The sequence below is a fragment of the Schistocerca americana genome, chromosome 4, assembly GCF_021461395.2.
Source record: "Schistocerca americana isolate TAMUIC-IGC-003095 chromosome 4, iqSchAmer2.1, whole genome shotgun sequence".
Lineage (NCBI taxonomy): Eukaryota > Metazoa > Arthropoda > Insecta > Orthoptera > Acrididae > Schistocerca > Schistocerca americana.
In genome coordinates this window covers 92,501,037-92,526,190 of record NC_060122.1, presented here as the reverse complement: position 1 = coordinate 92,526,190, position 25,154 = coordinate 92,501,037, and positions in this window count along the sequence as shown.

Sequence of the window (25,154 nt, the reverse complement as noted above, 5' to 3'; positions counted from 1 at the left end):
CCTTGTCCAGTGTCCTATGGCATAAGCGAAACAATTGCTGACCTAATATAAAAAATTTATTAGGAATGTTACTTGTATCGGTGCAATATAGACATATGTTGTATAGACTTTTGCCTTAAGTTCTGTTTAGATTCCTGAATGTTTGGCTTTATAGAAACAGAACTGCTTCATTACATTTTTGGGTACAAAATGATTGTGCTGCAAAAGGTAAACTAAATCGAAACTGGGTAGCACGAAAATATACATTGAACAGCCAAAGAAGCTGGCACACCTGCCTAATATCGTGTAGGGCCCCAGCGAGCGCGTAAAAGTGCCGCAACACGACGTGGCATGGACTCGACTAGTGTCTGTAGTAGTGCTGGAGGGAACTGACACCATGAATCCTGCAGTGGTGTTCATTCATTAGTAACAGAAAGAGGGGCCGGAGATCTTTTCTGAACAGCACGTTGCAAGGCATCCTAGATAGGCTCAACATTGTTCATGTCTGCGGAGTTTTGTGGCCAGCAGAAGTGTTCCTCGAGCCACTATGTACCAATTATGAACGTGTGGGGTGTCGCGTTGTCGTGCTGGAATTGCCCAAATCCGTCGGAATGAACAATGAACAGGAATGGGTGCGGGTGATCAGACGGGATTCTTACGTACGTCTCACATGTCAGAGTCGTATCTGGACGTATCAGGTGTCCCGTATCACTCCAACTGCCCACGCCCCACACCATAACAGAGCCTCCACCAGCTTGAACAGTCCCCTGCTGACATGCAAGGTCCGTGCATTCATGAGGTTGTCTCCATACCCGTACACGCATATCCAATTTGAAACGAGACTCGTCCGACCAGGCAACATGTTCCCCGTCATCAACAGTCCAATGTCGATGTTGACGGGTCCTGGCGAGGCGTAAAGCTTTGTGTTCTGTCATCAAGGGTACACGAGTGGGCTTTCGGCTCTGGATAACTGATATTCACGATACACTCGTGAAACGGTCGTACGGGAAAATCGCCACTTCATCGCTACCTCGGAGATGCTGTGTGCCATCGCTCGTGTGCCGACTATAACACCACGTTCAGACTCACTTAAATCTTGATAATTTGCCGTTGTAGCAGCAGTAACCGATCTAAGAACCGCGCCAGACACTTGTCTAATACAGGCGTTGCCGACCGCAGCACTGTATTCTGCCTGTTTACATATCTCTGTATTTGAATACGCATGCCTATAACAGTTTCTTTGGCGCTTCAGTGTATATATTGAGTGGACGATCTCAGGAATGTGTGTGTGTGTGTGTGTGTGTGTGTGTGTGTGTGTGTGTGTGTGTGTGTGCGTGTGTGTGTTGTTTTTGTTCTCATGAAACGAAAAAAATACAGATCAGAATTGATAAGATATGGAGAATGGCACGAATCTGGCGTTGGGGAGACGGTGTGGCATTATTTAGCCTCCTGTGTATGGGACATGTTTTACATTTCAGTAATAACTACAGTAATTACGAAACGTCATTAACGAAGAATAAAGGTCATTTTATTATTCTCTATATACTGGCAGGTGTTCCTATGTCGAAATCCAGATAAACGTATGAATTATTTTTTTTTTGTTATGCTACAGTTTCTCCTTACCCTGACAGGTTTGTCCTGAAGTTAAGGAGAAGGATTTGTAAGTAGTATATCACACAAGGCTCCCTAAGTTCGAATTTTACTGTAAATATCCAAGCGATGCCTCGTTCATTATATTCATAACTTTGTTTCCACGAATTTTCAAAGATTCTCCTCTCCTGATGAATTTCCAAGTAATTTATTGGTCTCCTTCATTGCTCTTTGTAATGTGTTCCTTTGAAATTACATATCGTTATCTTGAATAATAATCAATTTTGTATGTCAAGTTTCTGGCGTGAACATTCATGCAGTAACTATTTAAATTTGAAGTTCATTTCTAATATACAAAAAGTACATTTTTGTGCTGGAGTGTAAGTATTTTTAACTTAGACACACTTCGACGTTTAACTAAAAGGCACTACCAGCAGCCATTCTGAGGTACACTGCTGGTCATTAAAATTACGGCAGCAATGCACTATATTTGAGCATATGCAGTACAGTAGAAAGAATACTTGATTAATTTTGTTAATGATTTGTCGGTGTACACAGAGTACAAAGTTCACTACACGGCGCAGTCGTCTTTGGCAGCGAGAAAGGGTTTAGCCCGGTTTTGCATAGTCATTCTGAGCTCGAATAACAAAGGTTGGTACGTCATTCGATGCTGCTTCAAATAAATGGTTCAAATGGCTCTGAGCACTATGGGACTTAACATCTGCGGTCATCAGTCCCCTAGAACTTAGAACTACTTAAACCTAACTAACTTAATGACATCACACACATCCATGCCCGAGGCAGGATTCGAACCTGCGACCGTAGCAGTCGCGCGGTTCCGGACTGCGCGCCTAGAACCACGAGACCACCGCGGCCGGCGATGCTGCTTGAACTTCACGCCGCAGGTCATCAATCGTAGTGGCTGGGGAATGGTGACATTCCAGTACATCTGCAACCCATGTCGAGATGTTTTAGATGTGTTAGAGACCTGGAGAATATGCTGAACAAGGCGTTGGGCGAACACCCTCTGTATCGACATAGGACGGTACTTCATGTGCAACATTTAGTGCTGAATCATCTTGGTGAAGGATGTATCGGGGACCTCAAATACAGAGCACAGCAAGTAGTCTTAAAACGTTAGGAACGTAACACCTTCTGTCGAATTACCAGATATCTAAAGTAGAGGTGACTGGTCTGAGTGCCAGAAGGCATCCTGTACCACGATAATAAGTGGTGTGGCCGCATGTCAAGGTCTGATGCCATCTGGAACCCTTCGGACTCCTCGGGGCTTCCACACACAGGTACGTACGTTTTGCTTCTGCACACGTCACGGGAACTCGTCTGGAAAGATGGGTTGGGTTGGGTTGTTTGGGGGAGGAGACCAGACAGCGGGGTCATCGGTCTCATCGGATTAGGGAAGGACGGGCAAGGACGTCGGCCGTGCCCTTTCAAAGGAACCATCCCGGCATTTGCCTGGAGCGATTTAGGGAAATCACGGAAAACCTAAATCAGGATGGCCGGACGCGGGATTGAACCGTCGTCCTCCCGAATGCGAGTCCAGTGTGCTAGCCACTGCGCCACCTCGCAACGTTGTCGGCGCACCTATCTTTGTTACGTCATCAAGGGAAGCTGCAGCACTGGTCGCCGTGCTCACTTTTCGTGAAACAAACGTCGTCGCCCTGTCCCAGTGGATACTTGTCTCTCTGCAAACAGCACAGTTTCACGATCCAAGATACATTATGACGCTGCACGGTTCCGCACGCCGTAGGGAGAACGTGGTGTTGAACTTTCCAACTTCCACTAGTTACCTGAAACCATTTGCGCCAATACTTCTCGCTAACAATGTGAAAGCAAAAACTAAACTCCGTCCGAATAGGCCGTATCATCCTCAGCTCACAGCCGTCGCTAGATGCGAATATGGAGGGGCAAAATTTAATGAGCGTATGGCATCGTTGGCCGGGAGGCCTCAACACGGAAAGTTCGGCTGCCAATTGCAAGTCTTACTTCAGTCGACGCCACATTTGGCGATTTGCGCGCCGGTGATGAGAATGAAATGACGATGAAGACAACACAACACCCAGTCCCCGAGTGGAGAAAATCTCCAGCCCCGCCGGGAATCGACCCCGGGCCTGCTTGCATTGGAGGCGAGCACGTTACCACCCAGTTAGGCAGGCAGACTATGGAAGGGCATGTGGTCAGCACACAGCTCTAACGGCCGTTGTCAGTTTTCGTGACCGGAGCTGCTACTTCCCAGTCAACTAGCTCCTCATGTTGCCATACAAGGGCTGAGAGCACCCTGCTTGCCAACAGCGCTCTGCAGACCGGACGGTCACCCAAGCAGGTGATAGCCAAGCCCGACAGCGCTTAATTTTGGTGGTATGACGGGAACTGGTGTTAAACTGCGGCAAGGTGGTTGGAAATGTCAAAGCAAATACTTCCTGAAATTCCGATTACTGACTCTGACATACCCTACTATTAAGCACGAACATAACTGTGCGAATTATTTTTGATCTGTGTGACACCAGTTAATGTAAACTGCATCTGACAATTTGTTAATGAATATGAACAATGCTTATCAAAAATACTCAGAATGACTTTCTCATGAAACAGTCACACAAAACGTCGTACTGTTGCGTAACGAAAACTGTACCATTTTAGAAAAAAACTCAGCCACGCGGGATTAGCCTTCGGTCTAAGGCGCTGCAGTCATGGAATGTGCGGCTGGTCCCTGCGGAGAACTGTATTAATACAGTGCAGGCTTTTAAAACGCCAACATAAAATCATTTGATTACAAGAAACACAGAGAACTAGAAAAACTTCTGAGAAAACTTTCAAATAACGGCCACCATTTAACTAGGCCAACTGAACTCTTCCACACCATCTTGAAGATCGACTTAAAGTGCTATAAATCTGTGTTTGAACCTTAAAGTTATCCTAATCACGAACCGGTGCAGGATCCCATCCTAAATTTGCAGAAACCGAGTATCCTGTTTCTAACTAAATAGTGATTTGGTTTCGTATTAAATGTGCAAAAGTTCAGTGCGAAATGGTGTAAATGTTTCTGTCTAAAATACCTGCTTCTCAGGTGATGAGAAAGGCACATAAATTGAACTTATATGAAACGTACTTTTGCATCGATTGTTACCATGAACTATTTTCTGAGGTTAATTGAGTTTTCAGTTTGAGTAATTCGTTTTAAAGTAGAAAAATATAAACTATCCCAAGTGGGGTTAGGAATCAATATTAGTGTATTGCACATCGGTTCTGAAATAATTACGGTGTTTGCCTAGAGAGACAGTAACAGTTTGAGGGTCCACACAATATTCTTCTCTTATATGAAAGATAATTGGGATTTTCGTTGCTAATAAAAGGAATCTGTGAGATTGCTAAAAATGAAAGTATAAAAAGTGTTTATATAGTATTACTCAATTTCATTTGTGGTATGTATATGTTACTTAAGTCAGAACTCTTTTCATGCCCAACTTTAGTCCAGTGTGTCCTGTAGTAACATCTCAGTGCTGATTTGATTAATTATTGCAATAGTAACTATTATTATAATGAGTGAAGCACAATTTATCTTCCTATGACTAATGATTTTTGTAAATGGTAACTACTGCTATCCATAACGTAGTTCGCCCTGCAGCCGTGTGTATCCAGTGCACTATTCAAAAGGAGTATTAATGATAGTCACTTTAGCCAATCATATTCTATTTCCTTCAGTATAAGGTTTAAATTTAATATGCCTAATTAAGCTGGCGACCGTTTGTTGTTTCATTGACGTGAACTTCACTAATTTCATTATCCCCAAAGTAAGGCCTGATAAGTTTTTCTGTGTTACAAAAAGGTCCGGCCAAACTTTCAGGAAACATTCCTCACACACAAAAAAAGAAAATATGTTATGTGGACATGTGTCCGGAAACACTTACTTTCCATGTTAGAGCTCATTTTATTACTTCTCTTCAAATCACATTAATCATGGTATGGAAACACACAGCAACAGAACGTACCAGCGTGACTTCAAACACTTTGTTACAGGAAATGTTCAAAATGTCCTCCGTTAGCGAGGATACATGCATCCACCCTCCGTCGCATGGAATACCTGATGCGCTGATGCTGCCCTGGAGAATGGCGTATTGTATCACAGCCGTCCACAATACGAGCACGAAGAGTCTCTACATTTGGTACCGGGATGCGTAGACAAGAGCTTTCAAATGCCCGCATAAATGAAAGTCAAGAGGGTTGAGGTCAGGAGAGCGTGGAGGCTATGGAATTGGTCCGCCTGTACCAATCCATCGGTCACCGAATCTGTTGTTGAGAAGCGTACGAACACTTCGACTGAAATGTGCAGGAGCTTCATCGTTCATGAACCACATGTCGTGTCGCACTTGTAAAGGCACATGTTCTAGCAGCACAGGTAGAGTATCCCGTATGAAATCATGATAACGTGCTCCATTGAGCGTAGGTGGAGGAACATGGGGCCATTCAAGACATCATCAACAATGCCTGCCCAAACGTTCACAGAAAATCTTTGTTGATGATATGATTGCAGAATTGCGTGGGGATTCTCGTCAGCCCACACATGTTGATTGTGAAAATTTACAATTTTATCGCGTTGGAATGAAGCCTCATCCGTAAAGAGAACATTTGCACTGAAATGAGGATTGACACATTGCTGGATGAACCATTCGCAGAAGTGTACCCGTGGAGGCCAATCAGCTGCTGATAGTGCCTGCACACGCTGTACATAGTACGGAAACAACTGGTTCTCCCATAGCACTCTCCATACAGTGACGCGGTCAACGTTACGTTGTACAGCAGCAACTTCTCTGATGCTGACATTAGGGTTATCGTCAACTGCACGAAGAATTGCCTCGTCCATTGTAGGTGTCCTCGTCGTTCTAGGTCTTCCCCAATCGCGAGTCATAGGCTGGAATGTTCCGTGCTCCCTGATCAATTGCTTCGAACGTCTTCCTGTCGGGACACCTTCGTTCTGGAAATCTGTCTCGATACAAACGTACCGCGCCACGGCTATTGCCCCGTGCTAATCCATACATCAAATGGGCATCCGCCAACTCCGCATTTGTAAACATTGCACTGACTGCAAAACCACGTTCGTGATGAACACTAACCTGTTGATGCTACGTACTGATGTGCTTGATGCTAGTGCTGTAGAGCAATGAGTCGCATGTCAACACTAGCACCAAAGTCAACATTACCTTCCTTAAATTGGGCCAACTGGCGGTGAATCGAGGAAGTACAGTACATACTGACGAAACTAAAATGAGCTCTAACATGGAAATTAAGCGTTTCCGGACACATGTCCACATAACATCTTTTCTTTATTTGTGTGCGAGGAATGTTTCCTGAAAGTTTGGCCGTACCTTCTTGTAACACCCTTTATATATATATATTTACGAAATTACTGTTCGATACCCTCTATCCATTAGATAAACACACGGTCAGACAACTAAAATCTAAAATTCCTCCAAGAGGGTAACGCTAGTTTGTGAGAGCGTTATACATTTATCACAAGCTTGCAAGTATAGCGTTATAAGGGAGTATCTCAGTTCTCTGTGCGGTACGTCCGCCATCGAGACTCCTAACTCTGTCATTAAACAAAACATTCTCTCCCTCTCTGACAACTGCTTCCTGCTACTTCTTTCGCCCGAACTCCATTCAGTAATACAAAAAATGGTTCAAATGGGTGTGAGCACTATGGGATTTAACTTCTGAGGTCTTTAGTCCCCTGGAACTTAGAACTACTTAAACATAACTATCCTAAGGACATCACACACATCCATGCCCGAGGCAAGATTCGAAGCTCCGACCGTAGCGGTCGCGCGGTTCCAGACTGTAGCGCCTAGAACCGCTCGGCCACTCCGGCCGGCCAATAATACAACCTATGGTAGCAAAGGATACGTATCACTCATGAGTTCAACCATGAAAAGACGCTTATACTGCTAAACATTCCAAGTAAACTGTCAATGTACCAAACAAACTGACATTTATCATGATAGATATCTTTCATAACTATCTCCTTATTAGGTTTCCAGAGGTTACCGGACGACTAAGCACAAGGTTACTCAATTCCCATAAACCATTTGTTTGCGTGTTGCTGCCTGATAGCATCCCAGTCGTGTTCCATCACGTTCAGATGAAGCGAATTTGTTGGTAAAAATACCAACACGAGGTCACAAAAAAGGTCCTCAAACAATGCATCACGATTATGGTCTCGTGATGTGGGTAGTTGTCCTGCTGGAAAATGCCACCGCCGTCGGGCAGAAGGTGAAACGTGGAGGGTTGCTTGCCGTCCGCAGTAACGTTTACCTTGTCCGCAACTCTTATGGTGTCTTCGATTGTTACCACAAGTCCCATCAAAGTCGAGGTGGACGTCCTCTACAGCATAAAATAATGCCAACACTGGCGTAAGTGCGTGGCGCGTTGTGTGTTTCGAGCAGGCATTCATCTAGATGACAGTTTAGTCGAACGCAACCGTCAACCAGGTGTAACAAGAAGCGCGCGTCATCCGACCAGGCGAAAAGTTTCTATTGAAAAACTAAATGAGCATACGGCCGGGAGAGCGGTGTGCTGACCACACGCCCCTCCACATCCGCATCCAGTGACGACTGTGGGCTGAGGATGACACGACGGCCGGTCGGTACCGTTGGACCTTTCTATTGATCCACGGTTCAGTATCGATGATACCGTACAGATTACAATCGTAACTGACGGTGTCAGTGGATCAGCATGGGAACGCGAACTGCTGCCGTGCCCCGCGTTCAAAAATGCGTGCGGAACCGTGTGCTGCGAACCACTTGTGCTCGTAAGAAACATTGGACTCGGTCGTCGCATCTGTCACAGATCGCCGCCTCTCCTGCGTTCGCAGAGCAGGCAGCCCTCCTTCCTTGACATTCGTGACGAGACGCTGACGTCAAGCACCTTTCGCCTGCTCCCGGTTCACCGTCCCTCAAACACTTCCCGTATATACCCACGGCTTAGGATGCGAACAGTTTCGCCTTCTCCAAGATCCACCGATCCATAACAATCTGCCCTTTCTCACAGCCGCTTATCTCAGTGGATTTTTCCATTTGTGGTCCGTATCGCCGCTAGAATGATCCCGACTCGTCGCTGCTCAGCATATGCGAGTCACATGCTCGAACATTCTTTGCCGCGTCTCGTACTAGCGGCAGTCAGTCCCGCAGTGATGGTAATGTTCAGGATAATCAGTGTGTTAATAAATCTACATCTACATGATTACTCTGCAATTCACATTTAAGTGCTTGGCAGAAGGTTCATCGAACCACAATCATCTCCCTACCATTCCACTCGCGAACAGCGCGCGGGAGAAACGAACACCTAAACCTTTCTGTTCGAGCTCTGATTTCACTCATTTTATTGTGATTATCATTCCTACCTATGTAGGTTGGGCTCAACAAAATATTTTCACATTCGGAAGAGAAAGTTGGTGACTGAAATTTCGTAAATAGATCTCCCCGCGACGAAAAACGTCTTTGCTTTAATGAGTTCCATCCCAACTTGCGTATCGTATCTGCCGCACTCTCTCCCCTGTTACGTGATAATACAAAACGAGCTGCCCGTTTTTGCACCCTTTCGATGTCCTCCGTCAATCCCATCTGGTAAGGATCCCACACCGCGCAGCAATATTCTAACAGAGGACGAACGAGTGTAGTGTAAGCTGTCTCTTTAGTGGACTTGTTGCATCTTCTAAGTGTGCTGCCAATGAAACGCAACTTTTGGCTCGCCTTCCCCACAACATTATCTACGTGGTCTTTCCAACTGAAGTTGTTCGTGATTTTAACACCCAGGTGCTTAGTTGAATTGATAGCCTTGAGAATTATACTATTTATCGAGTAATCGAATGCCAACGGATTTCTTTTGGAACTCATGTGGATCACCTCACACTTTTCGTTATTTAGCGTCAACCTGCCACACCATACAGCAATCTTTTCTAAATAGCTTTGCAACTGATACTGGTCTTCGGATGACCTTACTAGACGGTAAATTACAGCATCATCCGCGAACAACCTAAGACAACTGCTCAGATTGTCACCCAGGTCATTTATATAGATCAGGAACAGCAGAGGTCCCAGGACGCTTCCCTGGGGAACACCTGATATCACTTCAGTTTTACTTGATTATTTGCCGTCTATTACTACGAACTGCTACCTTCCTGACAGGAATACACGAATCCAGTCGCACAACTGAGACGATACCCCATAGGCTATCAGCTTGATTAGAAGTCGCTTGTGAGGAACGGTGTCAAAAGCTTTCCGGAAATCTAGAAATACGGAATCAACTTGAGATCCCCTGTCGATAGCGGCCATTACTTCGTGCGAATAAAGAGCTAGCTGTGTTGCACAGGAATGATGTTTTCTGAAACCAGACTGATTACGTATCAATATATCGTTCCCTTCGAGGTGATTCATAATGCTCCAAAACCCTACTGCAAACCAACGTCAATGATATACGCCTGTAGATTACAACCAAAACATTTCCATAATATCATTTACAGCACATTTATCACAGCTAGTACGAAAATACATTACTTGCGTTCTTAATACGACATTCTATGGAATCTAATCTTTATTATTTTCTTTCCAGTTGATACTTTCAACGCGATGCTTGCCTTCGGGATTCTGGTTGTGTTCTTCGTCTCACGTGGTAAGTACATCATTTTTTATTTCATTCTCGTTATAGTTTAGGGGTGCTGTATCTTATGTAAATCTGGTTAGAGAAAACAGTATTGCAGCTTTGTCAAATGGAAGATACATACAGCAGGACTGCTTCAGTTTTTCTAGCGTTTATCCGTCGAAACAGGGTTCATTTTGAAAATTTTTTCTAGTAGGTACTCGTCTGAACGGTATCCATGATAAGGCGTAATTTCTCTACTTTTCACAATTATTGCACTGGTTTAAACGTCCATTACTCAAAGCGTTAATCTTCCATACGTTTCATAACAAATAAAACCAATGAATCTACCCTTATAATAATAAAAAATGGGTCTTCGTATTAGATATCTACACTTTCTTACTGTGCCATATAGACAAGTATTGTACTCCAGTCTAGAGTCCTCATTATATCGGAATAGCTAAATATGATTTGATAGGTAAGAAACGTCCACATGATTTCAATGAATGACTCTGCTGCGTGTCCCTCGAATACATATATATATATATATATGTGTGTGTGTGTGTGTGTGTGTGTGTGTGTGTGTGTGTGTGTGTGTGTGTGTGTGTGAGAGAGAGAGAGAGAGAGAGAGAGAGAGAGAGTGTAGAGGGTAAGAGATTGGGTAGATGCAGTGATGTTCTCTGAAAATCGTTGATGGAAATTATCTGTAGCTATTCGACAGATATCTTGCAGAGGCACCGGTTGAATTCATTCTGGACGTCTCTTACCTATTAAATATTGTTTAGTTTTTGACACTGTAACGGGACATTCCCCTCTAGCATTTATTTTTCTCAACAGTATCTGCCGATACCCGTATTGTTTTCCGAATTTTGGACGGGTCAATATTATCTCAGTTGCTTTCCTAAAAAACATTCATATAATTTTATACGCAGTATGTTACGTTTCAACCTAAAATTTCTGAAAAGAAATTAATTTATAAAAAAATTAATCTCGATGGTACAATCGATAAGTACTAGTTCTGAATGTACTATTAAAATTATATTTTTTAGAAACATATGAAATTACGAATTATTGCCACACTTAAATTTTCTATTATTAATTACGCAGTCCAGTACCGTTTACCAAGTTTTATTTCTGGATTCATTTATGAAATGTTAATAGAAATTAAAAATATAACGGGAACTAGTAAAAATTCATTTGTTAAGAAAAATTGTACGCTTTGAAATATTGTTATTTCCGCGGAGTGTGAGAGCCGTAAGCATGCCTCTGATGTGTTCGGACGTATTTTTGTATTTTTCTGCGAACAATATTGACCTATGGTATTGAAACATGCACCCTCACAACAAGAGAATCAGCAAGGCTGCAAGCAGCAGTGATGAAATTTCTTAGATCCACCACCCATAAGGCCAAAATGAACGAGTTAAGGAATGAGGAGGTGAGGGGAGAAGCCGGAGTAAAGACATGCCTATTAGATCGCGTTGGCGCATCTAGACTTCGATGGTACGGGAATGTGATGAGAATGGAGGCAACTAGAACAGTCAAAGCAAATTTGGAAAGACAGGTGGATGGGAAAAGACCTCAAGGAAGACCTCGAACTCGATGGGTGGACTTGATGAAGGCTGTTCTAGTGACCAGAGGAAGGACAGTGGATGATGATCAACGTGAACAAGTAGTATCTGGACAGGACGAAGTGGAAGAGACTCATTACCAGTACCCGGGAAACTGGAACTGTTGAATGATGATGTGCGAACAACGTAATTTCGGGTTTGTTAACGTGAAAAATGAAGATTGTATGATACATATAGGCGTGAGAAAACATATTTACGTAGAAACAAAAAAACGACCTAAAATGTGACATTTTCAGCTTCATGTATCAGACCCCTAGACAAAAAGAACTCGAGCAAACTTTACATGACAAGCTAAGTGAACTAGAAAATTTATTCTGGCCATCGCTCCTCTCAAATTTTTAATAAGACCTTGCTTATTGTGGACAATATCTACAAATTGTAAAGAGAGGGTAGATTACAAGGCGTAATAAAGACCCTTGATAGAGAATAGTACTCCCAATACGGCACGAAAAGTTATTGTTTATATCAGATTCGAAATAGCTGTTTCTTTTAATTTCTATGACGGGGGCGGGAGACTGATTGATTTTGTTATAATATATATGGAATATTAACGCTGTGAGTAACGCAACATTTATTCAACAAATGTACCCATTGTGAGAAGTAGAGAGATTGCTCTTTCTCTGATGATGACCACAGTTTTAAATCTTGTCTGATCACAAAATGTAATTGCAGCTGCGTATTTTTATATGGGTTTTTATTTCACTGGATCCCTGATACACCACGACGTGAACCAGGAAAATGTCTTCATGTCAAGACAACCGTAAGAGTATGCTTTGAACAGCAAAAACTATATCAAAAATTATTAATCATGGAAAACGAGTGAAGCAGACGATGGTCAAGGTACGTTGTTAGAAATTTTTTCTGCGTTCGCTAACAATGATCAAATGGTATTGTCCTCGCTTTTTTTCTACAACATACACTATTAAGACAAAATGACGCACCAAGAAATAATTAACCGAATGAGGCGGAAATTGGTGGACGTGATGCTCATGTGTTGACAAGCAAATAGTTACAGTTTCAGAAAAATTGTATATTTATTCAAGAGAAAGAGCTTCACAGATTGAGCAAGTCAATAACGCGTTGGTGCACCTCGGGCCATTATGCAAGCAGTCTTTGGGCTTGCGTTTGTTTGACAGAGTTGTTATACGGCCTTGCCGTCCGCTTTGGTCGAGTGGTTCTAGGCGCTTCAGTCCGGAACCACGTGGCAGCTACGGTCGCAGGTTCGAATCCTGCCTCGGGCAGGGATGTGTGTGATGTCCTTAGGTTAGTTAGGTTTAAGTAGTACTAAGTCTAGGGGACTGATGACCTCGGATGTTATGTCCCATAGTACTTAGAGCCATTTGAACCATACGGCCTCCTGAGGAATATCGTGCCACATTCTGTCCAATCCCGAGCTAGTCGGAAGTCAATGCCCACAACGCGCCAAAAACTGGGGAAAGATCCGGCAATCTTGATGACCAAGGTAAAGTCTGCCAAGCATGAAGAAAAGCCGTAGAAGCACTAGGTCAAAATATCTCGACTCTGATAACTAGTTTTACTTAAAAAGGAATATTTTAATTACTGTTATTTAATTAAAGCGTCTATAACCGTCGTAACACTTTTCCTAGGTAAAATCCGATTTCACTATATCTGACGTTTTGGACGCAAGGGGAATCAGAAACTGTGTTGATATTTTAAAAAATTATGTATCATATACTTTTCAGCCTTAGTTACATATGTTTTTTACAGTAAAAGTATTACTAGTTTCGAACCTGTGGTTCATCTTCATATCAATAACGCTGGAAAAAAATTAGTACACGTTAGAGGTTTCCAATTCACTCACGATTTATTGTTGCAGCAGTGTATAAGGAGTACATACATGATTACATTTAGAGATGAGTAGGATAAGCGGTTCTGAGATACCAGATACCGACCCAGGGTGAAAGATCCATGTTAGCACCTAGTGTACCGCGCACGTGAGCCAATGCAGGCGTTGACTCTGGCAGCCAGTCTGCTGTATAGATGGCGAATACTGTCGTGGGATACGTTATGCCACGCCTGCTCGACCTGTTCACGTAGCTCTGTAAGAGTTGTTGGTTGACCAGTCACACGAGTTCACTTCTCGCCCCATCGTATCCTACAAGTGCTCGATTGGAGACAAATCCGAAGATCGTGATGGCCAGGGAAGTTTCTGTACGTCTTGCAGCGCACGTTGAATTTCATGGGCATGTGTGGGCTAGCACTCTCCTGTTGGAACGACACATCACATTCCTTTTGCAAGAATGGCAAAAGAACCGGTCTAACAACGTTCTGCGCGTACCGAGCTCAAGTTAGCGTCCCCTGCAGAAAAACCGAAAGGTGAGAGAGAGTTGTAGCTTATCGCACCACAGACCATGAGGCCTGCGGTACTGCAAGTGTGTCTTGGACTAATGCGCTATAAGAGACAGTGTTCACCAGGTCTACGTCGCACGTGCATCTGAATCTCACTTGCGTGCAGGCAGAACATGCTTTTATCGCTGAAGATCGCGACGAGCCATGCCACAGTCAAAGTGATCCTCTGTCGGCTGTGCACGTCGGTGCTGTAGCCGGCTAGAAGTCTGGATGCCCGTTGTTCCATTGCCAATATTGGGGTCTCAACCCTTCCTGTTGACACGTCTGGGCTCACGAGCCCTTTTACATTATATGTGCTTTGGTAGATACACGATCTGTCACTGCTGTCTTGACAATACAACGACCCTGGTGGACGTCTGTGCTGCGTGGAAGTCCAGAACTTCTTCTACGGGTGTGAGACCACTGATAGCAGCGTGGCTGCACAACTGACTCAGCATTTCCAGCATGTATGGAGATTCTCCGCAAGGACCATCCAGCCACTCTGGAGGCCACTCTGACTCCTTTCAAATTCGCTCAGTTGGCTGAAGTGGCAAGTGCAAGTGCTTGCTTCCCATGTTTGCATCACACTGGGACTTCTGGCTGTGAGGATTCCATATTAAAGGGTAGAAAAAAAGGCGTTGCAGTAGCTATGCCACTGCGCTATCTGTTGGCAGAGGACGTTGAAACCATTACGAGTACACCTACTCTCTCCCATGTGCCTTCATCGGACCAAAATCGACGTCGTCTTTCCAAGTGTACCATTTTTACTTCCAGCAGTGTATGTTCTACTCCGACGTGTAGTTCCAGTCAGAGACGACGAATTGCTTACGTAACCGCATAGATATTAAGATCAGAGAGATCGCAACTAAGAATGGTGTAAAAATGCGTTCAACTAAGACTGAAAACTAAACGACATATATATCTTTTTTTAATCAGATTTCAGTTTCGTAATCGTCTGACCAAACGGACTCGATTAATGTACACACATCAAACAAAAGATTTGCATCACCCGGTTCCCAGAACTCCTGAAGATAGACGTTGACTGTGGATATTGTATCACAGACACAGTCCCTTTGACTGTTCAGAGATGTCATTAAACCAGCCCAGAGATGTAAACAACCATGCATAAGCAGCGCCTATTAGACGGAGGGGGTCCGACAGCCGATCAGTTCCACTCATTCCATCAGGAAAGAGGTACATGGCTCGTGCTGTCTGTAGTTCAACCATGCCTAGACGGTCAATACCGCGGTTCGATTGCGTCCGCGTTGTTACTTTCTGCCAGGAAGTGCTCTCAACAAGGGAAGTGTCCAGGCGTCTCGGAGTGAACCAAAGCAGTGTTGTCCGGACATGGAGGAGATACAGAGAGAAAGGAACTTTCAATGACATGGCTCGCTGAGGCCACCCAAGGGCTACTGCTGCAGTGAATGACCACTACCTACGGATTATGGCTCGGAGGAACCCTGACAGCTACGCCACCATGTTAATAAGGCTTTTCGTGCAGCCACAAGACGTCGTGTTACAACTCAAACTGCGCACAATAGGCTGCATGATGCGCAACTTCACTCCCGACGTCCATCGCGAGGTCCATCTTTGCAACCACGACACCATGCAGCGCGGTACAGATGGGGCCAACAACACGCCGCATGGACCACTCAGGATTGGCATCGCGTTCTCTTCACCGATGAGTGTCGCATATGCCTTCAACCAGACAATCGTCGGAGACGTGTTTGGAGGCAACCCGATCCGCGTGAACGCCTTACACACTTTGTCCAGCAAGTGCAGCAACGTGGAGTTTCCCTGCTGTTCTGGGGTGGCATTATATGGGGCCGACGTACGCTGCTGGTGGTCATGGAAGGCGCCGAACGGCTGTACGATACGTGAATCCCATCCTCCGGCCGATAGTGTAACCATATCCGCAGTACATTGGCGAAGTATTCGTCTTCATGGACGACAATTCACGCCCCATCGTGCACATCCTGTGAATTACTTCCTTCAGCATAAGAACATCGCTCGACTAGAGTGGTCTGCAGACATGAACCCTATCGAACATGTCTGGGATAGCTTGAAGAGGGCTGTTTATGGACGACGTGACCCACCAACCACTCTGAGGGATCTACGCCGAATCGCCGTTGAGGGTTGGGACAATCTGGATCAACAGTGCCTTGATGAACTTGGGGATAGTATGCCACGACGAATACAGACATGCATCAATGCAAGAGGACGTGCTATTGGGTATTAGAGATACCGGTGTGTACAAATGCGTGGTTTTCATGAGCAATAAAAAGGGCGGAAATGTAGTTTATATTGATCTCTGTTCCAATTTCTGTACAGGTTCCGGAACTCTCGGAACCGAGGTGATGCAAAACTTTTTTTTTTATGTGTGTATAACTTCGTTATCGCGGACGCCGCAGTCGGATGTCAGTGTAACTTCGGACACGTACACACCATCGCCGGGTATGTGACTGGTTACAGGTGCAATTCCCTTTGACAGGTAGTGGATTAGCGTTATTCGTGTTTGGTGTTGATACCAAGCCTGATAGGGCGCATAAGTGACATGAACAGCGTCGGAAGTTCAGTGATCACTGTGAAGGACGCGGAGATGCTGCACACTCAAGTGAGACATCGTTATCGCACCTGAGAGATTTGAAAGGGGCCTCACTGTGGGCCACCTTTTGTCCGGCTGGTCGAGTCGTGTAATATCCAAATTTGTGGGCCACTGGGATATGACAGTGAGTCGGTGTTGGACCGCATGGGACTGTGAGGGCAGGCGTACTCGTCGTCAGGGTTGCAGCCGACCACTCCTGAACACGTCAAGGGAACATAGCGGTATTGTGGAGCACGTACATCTTAACCACTTCAGATCTGCGCCTGCCTCCTGGAACAAGTAATGGGCTCACTGCAACACATTCTGCGCCATCACGCACCATTGGTCGGAAAATAACAGTAGCCAAACTGGGGAATTACCGTCCCGTGCGTTTGGAGTGGTGCTGTGACAGGGGAACATGGACTGCTGAAGACTGTGGTCGCCTTGTTCTCACCGTTTCTGTGCTACCCATGATGACCATCGTCGACAAGTAAGGCGGCGACCTATGGAGAGGTCGTATTTCTCCGGTGCTTTGGAGACGCGCAGCGACGTACATCATGACGTCATGATGTCTTGAGCCCTCGGGCATGACTTCAAGTTTCAGCTGGTAGTGTTTGAGACAGCTATGACGACACAACGGTAAATCACGCGCATCCAGCGTCCTCGTGTGCTACCTCTTGTATGGCAGCACCATGGTGCCGTTTTTCAACAGGACAATGCTCTACAACACACACCACCTATTTCTATGAACTTTCTGTATGATGTTGACACGCTTCCGCGTCCAGGAAACTCTTCAGATCTGTCCCCGATGGAACATGTTTGGTACCAGCTCGAATGTCAGTTCCGTCCAAGTGCATGTATCCAGGGTAGGGAGAATGAGTAATAATAGTCATTGTCCAGCTTGCTTCAGAAGAAGGGCACAACAGCTTCGATATCGTTCAAAAAATGGCTCTGAGTACTATGGGACTTAACATCTGTGGTCATCAGTCCCCTAGAACTTAGAACTAATTAAACCTAACTAACCTAAGGACATCACACACATCCACGCCCGAGGCAGGATTCGGACCTGCGACCGTAGCGGTCGCGCGGTTCCAGACTGAAGCGCCTAGAACCGCTCGGCTACTCCGGCCGGCTTGATATCCTTCTCAACCGAATCATTACGTGTATCCAAGCCAGATGGGATGCAATGTCATACTGAAAAGTGGGTTCATACTGACAAATTTCGATAAATTACCAGATGAAATAAAATGACCGGCAGACAGCAGTAATAGTTTCAAATGGTTCAAATGGCTCTGAGCACTATGGGACATAACATCTATGGTTATCAGTCCCCTAGAACTTAGAACTAGTTAAACCTAACTAACCTAAGGACAACACACAACACCCAGTCATCACAATAGTTTCAAAAACAAACTGAAATCATATCTCCTTACCACTTCTTCTCTACCACAGATGAATTCTTGAATAGGAATAGATAAATCTACAGGTATAACATATGCATTTTGTTCCACTTAAGGGAATGGGGCAGGTTATAAAAATTCTAAGCTTAAAAAACAAGAGATAAGCAAAAACCTTCATTCCTGTGTGAATTTCTTATGCACTTTACACGTTCTATATCACAACGGTGACCATGAGATTGATCAATGGAACACGTAACTAACTAATTTCGTAAATATGCCACGATTTTATAATCACTGAAATAAAATTCCATGCCCTCTCAACCCGAGAAGTTTCATATCGTTTCCTCCGCTTCTTCTGGATTCTTTATTTATTTATCTTCTTTTTCACACATTGCAGATATTGATCAGTAGTTAAACGTGAACGTCATTTGTGTGTAATTCACTACGTGATCAAAAGTATCCGGACACCTGGCTGAAAATGATTTAAAAGTTCGTGGCGCCCTCCATCGGTAATGGGAATTCAGTATGGAGTTAGCCCACCGTTAACCTTGATGACAGCTTCCACTCTCGCAGGCATACGTTCAGTAAGGTGCTGGAAGGTTTTTTGGGGAATAGCAGCCCATTCTTCACGGAGTGCTGCACTGAGGAGACGTATCGATGTCAGTCGGTGAGGCCTGGCACGAAGTCGGCGTTCCAAAACATCCCAAAGGTGTTGTATAGGATTCAGGTCAGGACTTTGTGCAGGTCACTCCATTACGGGGATGTTATCGTCGTGTAACCACTCCGCCACAGACCGTGCATTATGAACAGGTGCTCGATCGTGTTGAAAGCTGTTATCGCCACCCCAGAATTGCTCTCCAATAGTGGGAAGCAAGGAGCAGCTTCAAACATCAGTGTAGGCCTGTGCTGTGATAGTGCCACTCACAACAAGGGGTTCAAGCCCCTTCCATGAAAAACACTACCACACTATAACACCACTGCCTCCGAATTTTACTGTTGGCACTACACTCGTTGGCAGATGATGATCACCGGGCATTCGCAATACCCACATATTGCCATCGGATCGCCACATTGTGTACCGTGATTCGTCACTATACACAACGTTTTTCCGCTGTTCAATCGTCCATTGTTTACGCTCTTTACACCAAGTGAGGCGTCGATTGGCATTTACTGGCGTGATGTGTGACTTATGAGCAGCCGCTCGACCGTTAAACCCAAGTTTTCTTACGTCCACCTGTCATAGTACTTGCAGTGGATCCTGATGCAGTTTGGAATTCCTGTGCGATGGGCTGAATAGATGTGTGCCTATCATACATTACCACCCTCTTCAACTGTCGGGGCCGCGCGGGATTAGCCGAGCGGTCTAGGGCGCTGCAGTCATGGACTGTGCGGCTGGTCACGGTGGAGGTTCGAGTCCTCCCTCGGGCATGGGTGTGTGTGTTTGTCCTTAGGATAATTTAGGTTAAGTATTGTGTAAGCTTAGGAACTGATGACCTTAGCAGTTAAGTCCCATAAGATTTGACGCACATTTTCAACTGTCGGCGGTCTCTGTCAGTCAACAGACGAGGTCAGTCTGTACGCTTTTGTGCTGTACGTGTCTCTTCACGTTTCCACTTCACTATCACATCGGAAACAGTGGACCAAGGGGTGTTAACAGTGTGAAAATCTCACGTACAGACGTATGACACAAGTGACTCCCAATCACCTGACAACGTTCGAAGTCCGTGATCTCCGCGGAGCGCCCCATTCTGCTCTTTCACGATGTCTAATGACTACAGAGGTCTCTGATATCGATTACCTGGCAGTAGGTGGCAGCACAATGCACCAAATACGAAGAACGTATGTCTTTGGGGGTGTCTGGACACTTTTGATTACACGGTGTACGTCAGTTACGAGATGCCATGGAATACATTGTCGTAAAGCACCAGTTTAAGCGACTGTTCCTTCTAATTAAAGGAAATTTGTAAGTGATTTCTAGAAGAGTTGTATGTTTTCAGTTTTTCTGTGTGTATATCCTAAACAAATAGTTAAATACTGGATTAGTAGTTTCGAAATTTCGCCTGTGTTCAGGTCAGTACCACAGTTTCACAAACATGCAGCTTCACAGAAACAATGTTTAAGTTACAACAGCGAAGATTTTTATATTAGCTATAAGTTCTTAAATAGCCTCTAGCTGTAGCTCCTACGTATAGATGTCCCTCAAAATTTATGCAAGCCACTTCATTCTCGTGTAGTGTTACACGAGTTAACACTGGCAGGTAGCAGACATTTTGTTATAAGCCTGAATAAAATGAAACGCACATTTACAGCAGTTCTGCCACCTTTTTTGTGGTCGTCGCTAAACTTTTGTAGCAGCTGCTTACCTCTCTTTTCAGAATGCGAAATGTGTCCATTACTTGAAACTGCCCTGCCTTTATTCTCCATCGCCACTCGCGAATTTTCGATATCGGGGTGATGGGTCCGCATATTTCATTCCACGTTATCCCTTTCCCTTTGATATTCAAACTATTACGATGTTTCTTTATGTCGATAGCTTCTCTCTAAAAGCCGAAGTAAAAGTTTTCCGTGGCGGCAAAAACTCGTGACGAAATGCAATTTATTTTACGTCCAACTTCACACTGCCGTTCATTTTGACGTCCTTTTATAGACTCTTGGCATACACTGTTGTCTGGTAACCGAGCGCCTGCATCCTTGCCACATCATGAATACTATCGTAGCTACTTCATAGATGTGATCGCTATTTTTTCTTAACAGAATGAATGCGGCATCTGCTTCTGCTTAGTGTTATTTCTTTATTCTTGATTTCTTTTCACAACCTGTTTCGGATAATGAAGCCACTGTTTCGTCATAATCTGTTTGGAAAAGCACACTGTTACCGATAACAAATAGAACACAATACTGGGAAGGTGAATTATCGGAAAATAGTTACGTTAACAGAATCTTCCGTCGGTTCTTGGTAGAACAACATTATAATAAATGAAAAGCACCAGTTTGCTTTTGTTCTACAATATCACTTTTATTGTTAACCGGTTTTCGGCTTACAAGGCCATCTTCAGACATAGCTGTGTGAAGATGGCCTTTGTAAGCCGAGAACAGGTTAACAATAAAAGTAATATTGTAGAACAAAAGCGAATGGCGCTTTTCATTTATTGAAAATAGTTACCTTTAAAGTTGCCAAGTATTTCAGCTGACAGCGTCTTCACAATCTCTCTCTCCATTATATTGATCTACAAAATGCAACTTTAATTCCTTTGTGTCTTGATTCATAACGTCTCCAGGATGAAAATGGTGTCTGTTCCTTCGGACATTTCCGAAAGAAAAGACACCACGTACACAAAACGTAAATGTTCTTGATATTTCGACATTTTTGACATTTGGTTTGTGCAAATCAGGCAGGAAATATGGAAAGATATAATTTTGACCAAAGAATAAATGTGGGGGTTTCTAACGCGCCACCCAAAATCGATGACACGAGGAGATGTCTTCCTCAAGTCCTCCTGCAAGTCAGCGCGTGTCGACACCCAGCCGCCAGCTCCGCGAAGAATACTGAGTATTTTCCGTGGGAACCAACCCCACAGTCCCGCTCTTTCACCCAACGACTGTTACGTTCGGACAAAAGTAAAACTGCCAGCAAAATCTTCTTGTCTCCAAGATACACTGATGATCTAGAACATTGTCACCATGTACCTAACAGCTGATACGAGGGTCACTCCAAAAGAAATGAACACTATTTTTTTAAATTCATCGTTTATTCTACATGTTTGAAAGTTTGACAGTGTGTAGACACATCCTTTAGGAACAATATTTTCATTTCTCCACATAATTTCCATCCCTCTCAACTGCCTTACGCCATCTTCGAACCAGCACCTGTATACCCGCACGGTAAAATTCTGGACCAACCTGTTGGAGCCACTGTTTGGCAGCGTGCACAAGGGAGTCATCATATTCAAACCTTGTTCCACGAAGAGAGTCTTTCAGTTTCCCAAAGAGCTGATAGTCACATGGAGTCAGGTCAGGACTGTAAGGCGGGTGTTTCAGTGTTGTCCATCCGAGTTTTGTGATCGCTTCGATGGTTTTTTGACTGACATGTAGCCGTGCATTGTCGTGCGACAGCAAAACATCCTGCTTTTGCCGATGTGGTCGAACACGACTCAATCGAGCTTGAAGTTTCTTCAGTGTCGTCACATATGCATCAGAATTTATGGTGGTTCCACTTGACATGATGTCCACAAGCAAGAGTCCTTCGGAATCGAAAAACACCGTAGCCATAACTTTTCCAGCAGAAGGTGTGGTTTCGAATTTTTTTTTTTCTCTTGGGTGAATTTGCATGATGCCGCTCCATTGATTGCCTCTTCGTCTCTGTTGAAAAATGGTGGAGCCATGTTTCATCACCTGTCACAATTTTTCCAAGAAATACATCTTCACCATTCCCGTACTGTTCCAAAAGTTCGCTGCATACCGTTTTTCTTGTTTCTTTGTGAGCCACTGTCAACATCCTGGGAACCCACCTGGTACAAACCTTTTGTAACGCCAACAATTTCAATATTCTGCAAACACTCCCTTTCCCTATCCCAACGTAGCGTGACAATTCGTTCACTGTGATGCGTCTGTCAGCAGTCACCAATTCGTTAACTCTCTGCACATTGTCTCGAGAGTGTGCAGTACGAGGCCTGCCGCTGCGAGGACAATCCTCAATATTGCCGTGCCCGCTTTCATCACGTAACCTGCTTGCCCACTTCTACCTCTACTGAGTTCGACAGCAGCATCTCCATACACCTTTTTCAACCTCTTGTGGATGTTTCCCACTGTCTCGTTTTTCGTTTTCACAGCACAGGAATTCTATGACAGCACGTTGCTTCTGACGAACGTCAAGTGTAGCAGCCATCTTGAAGATATGCTGTGACGCCGCCACTTACGGGAACAGGGTGAACTAAGTTTGAAAACAAGCGGGAAGGATGTATCTAAACACTGTAAAACTTTTACACATGCAGAATGAAAACTGTATTTTTTTACCAAAATAGTGCGCATTTCTTTTGGAGTGACCCTCGTGTGTCCACCTTTGGCACGGATAACAGCGGCGACGCGTCGCGGCATGAAAGAAATGAGGCCTCGGTAGATAGCTGGAGGGAGCTGGCACTACAAGGCACCAGATTCCAGTAAAGTCTCTGGAGAGGGACGATGAGCTCTTATGCCACGTTCAATTGGTTTCAGATCTGGCGAGTTGAGGGTGCCAGCACATCAATTGGAACTCGCCACCGTGTTCCTCGAACCGCTCCACCACACTCCTGAGCTTGTGACATGGCGCATTATCTTGTTGAAAAATGCCACTGCCATTAGGAAGCATAATTGTCATGAAGGTGTTTACGTGGTCTGCGACAAGTGTACAATACTCCTTAGCCGTCATAGTGCCTTACATAAGCCCTACTAGGCGCATGCATGCCAGAGCCTAATGGAGCCGCCGCTAGCTTGTCAGCGTCCCGCAATATACACTACTGGCCATTAAAATTGCTACACCAAGAAGAACTGCATATGATAAACGGGTATTCATTGGACAAATATATTATACTAGGACTGGCATGTGATTACATTTTCACGCAATTTGGGTGCATAGATCCCGAGAAATCAGTACTCAGAACAACCACGTCTGGCCGTAATAACGGCCTTGATAAGCCTGGGCACTGAAACAAACAGAGCTTGGATGGCGCGTACAGGTACAGCTGCCCATGCAGCTTCAACACGATACCACAGTTCATCAAGACTGGCGTAATGTGACGAGCCAGTTTTCAATTGGTGAGAGATCTGGAGAATGCGCAGGCCAGGGCAGCAGTCGAACATTTTCTGTATCCAGAAAGGCCCGTACAGGACCTGCAACATGAGGTCGTGCATTATCCTGCTGAAATGTAGGGTTTCGCAGGGATCGAATGAAGGGTAGAGCCACGGGTCGTAACACATCTGAAATGTAACGCCCACTGTTCTAAGTGCCGTCAATGCGAACAAGACATGGCCGAAACGTGTAACCAGTGGCACCCCATACCATCATGCCGTGTGATACGCCAGTATGGCGATGACGAATACATGCTACCAATGTGCGTTCACCGCGATTTTGCCAAACACGGATGTGACCATCATGATGCTGTAAACAGAACCTGCATTCATCGGAAAAAATGACGTTTTGCCATTCGTGCACCCAGGTTCGTCATTGAGTACACCATCGCAGGCGCTCCTGTCTGTGATGCAGCGCCAAGGGTAACCGCATCCACGGTCTCCGAGCTGACAATCCATGCTGCTACAAACGTTGTCGAACTGTTCGTGCAGGTGGTTGTTGTCTTGCAAACGTCCCCATCTGTTGACTCAGGGATCGAGACGTGGCTGCACGATCCGTTACAGCCATGCGCATACGATGCCTGTCATTTCGACTGCTAGTGATACGAGGCCGTTGGGATCCAGCACGGCGTTCCGTATTACCCTCCTAAACACACCGATTCCATATTCTGCTAACAGTCGTTGTATCTCGACCAACGCGAGCAGCAATGTCACGATACGATAAACCGCAATCGCGATAGGCTACAATCCGACCTTTATCAAAGTCGGAAACGGGATGGTACGCATTTCTCCTCCTTACACGAGGCATCACAACAACGTTTCACCAGGCAACGCCGGTCAACTGCTGTTTGTGCATGAGAAATCGGTTGGAAACTTTTCTCATGTGAGGACGTTGTAGGTGTCGCCACCGGTGCCAGCCTTGTGTGGATGATCTGAAAAACTAATCATTTGCATATCACAGCATCTTCTTCCTGTCGGTTAAATTTCGCGTCTGTAGCACGTCATCTTGTGATGTAGCAATTTTAATGGCCAGTAGTGTGGGTGTCAAGGAGTTGTTTCTCTGGAAGACGACAGATTCGCGCCCTCCCATCGGCATGATATATCGGGGCTCAACAGCCCATACATTGCTTTGTCACTGCGCCAGCGTCCAGT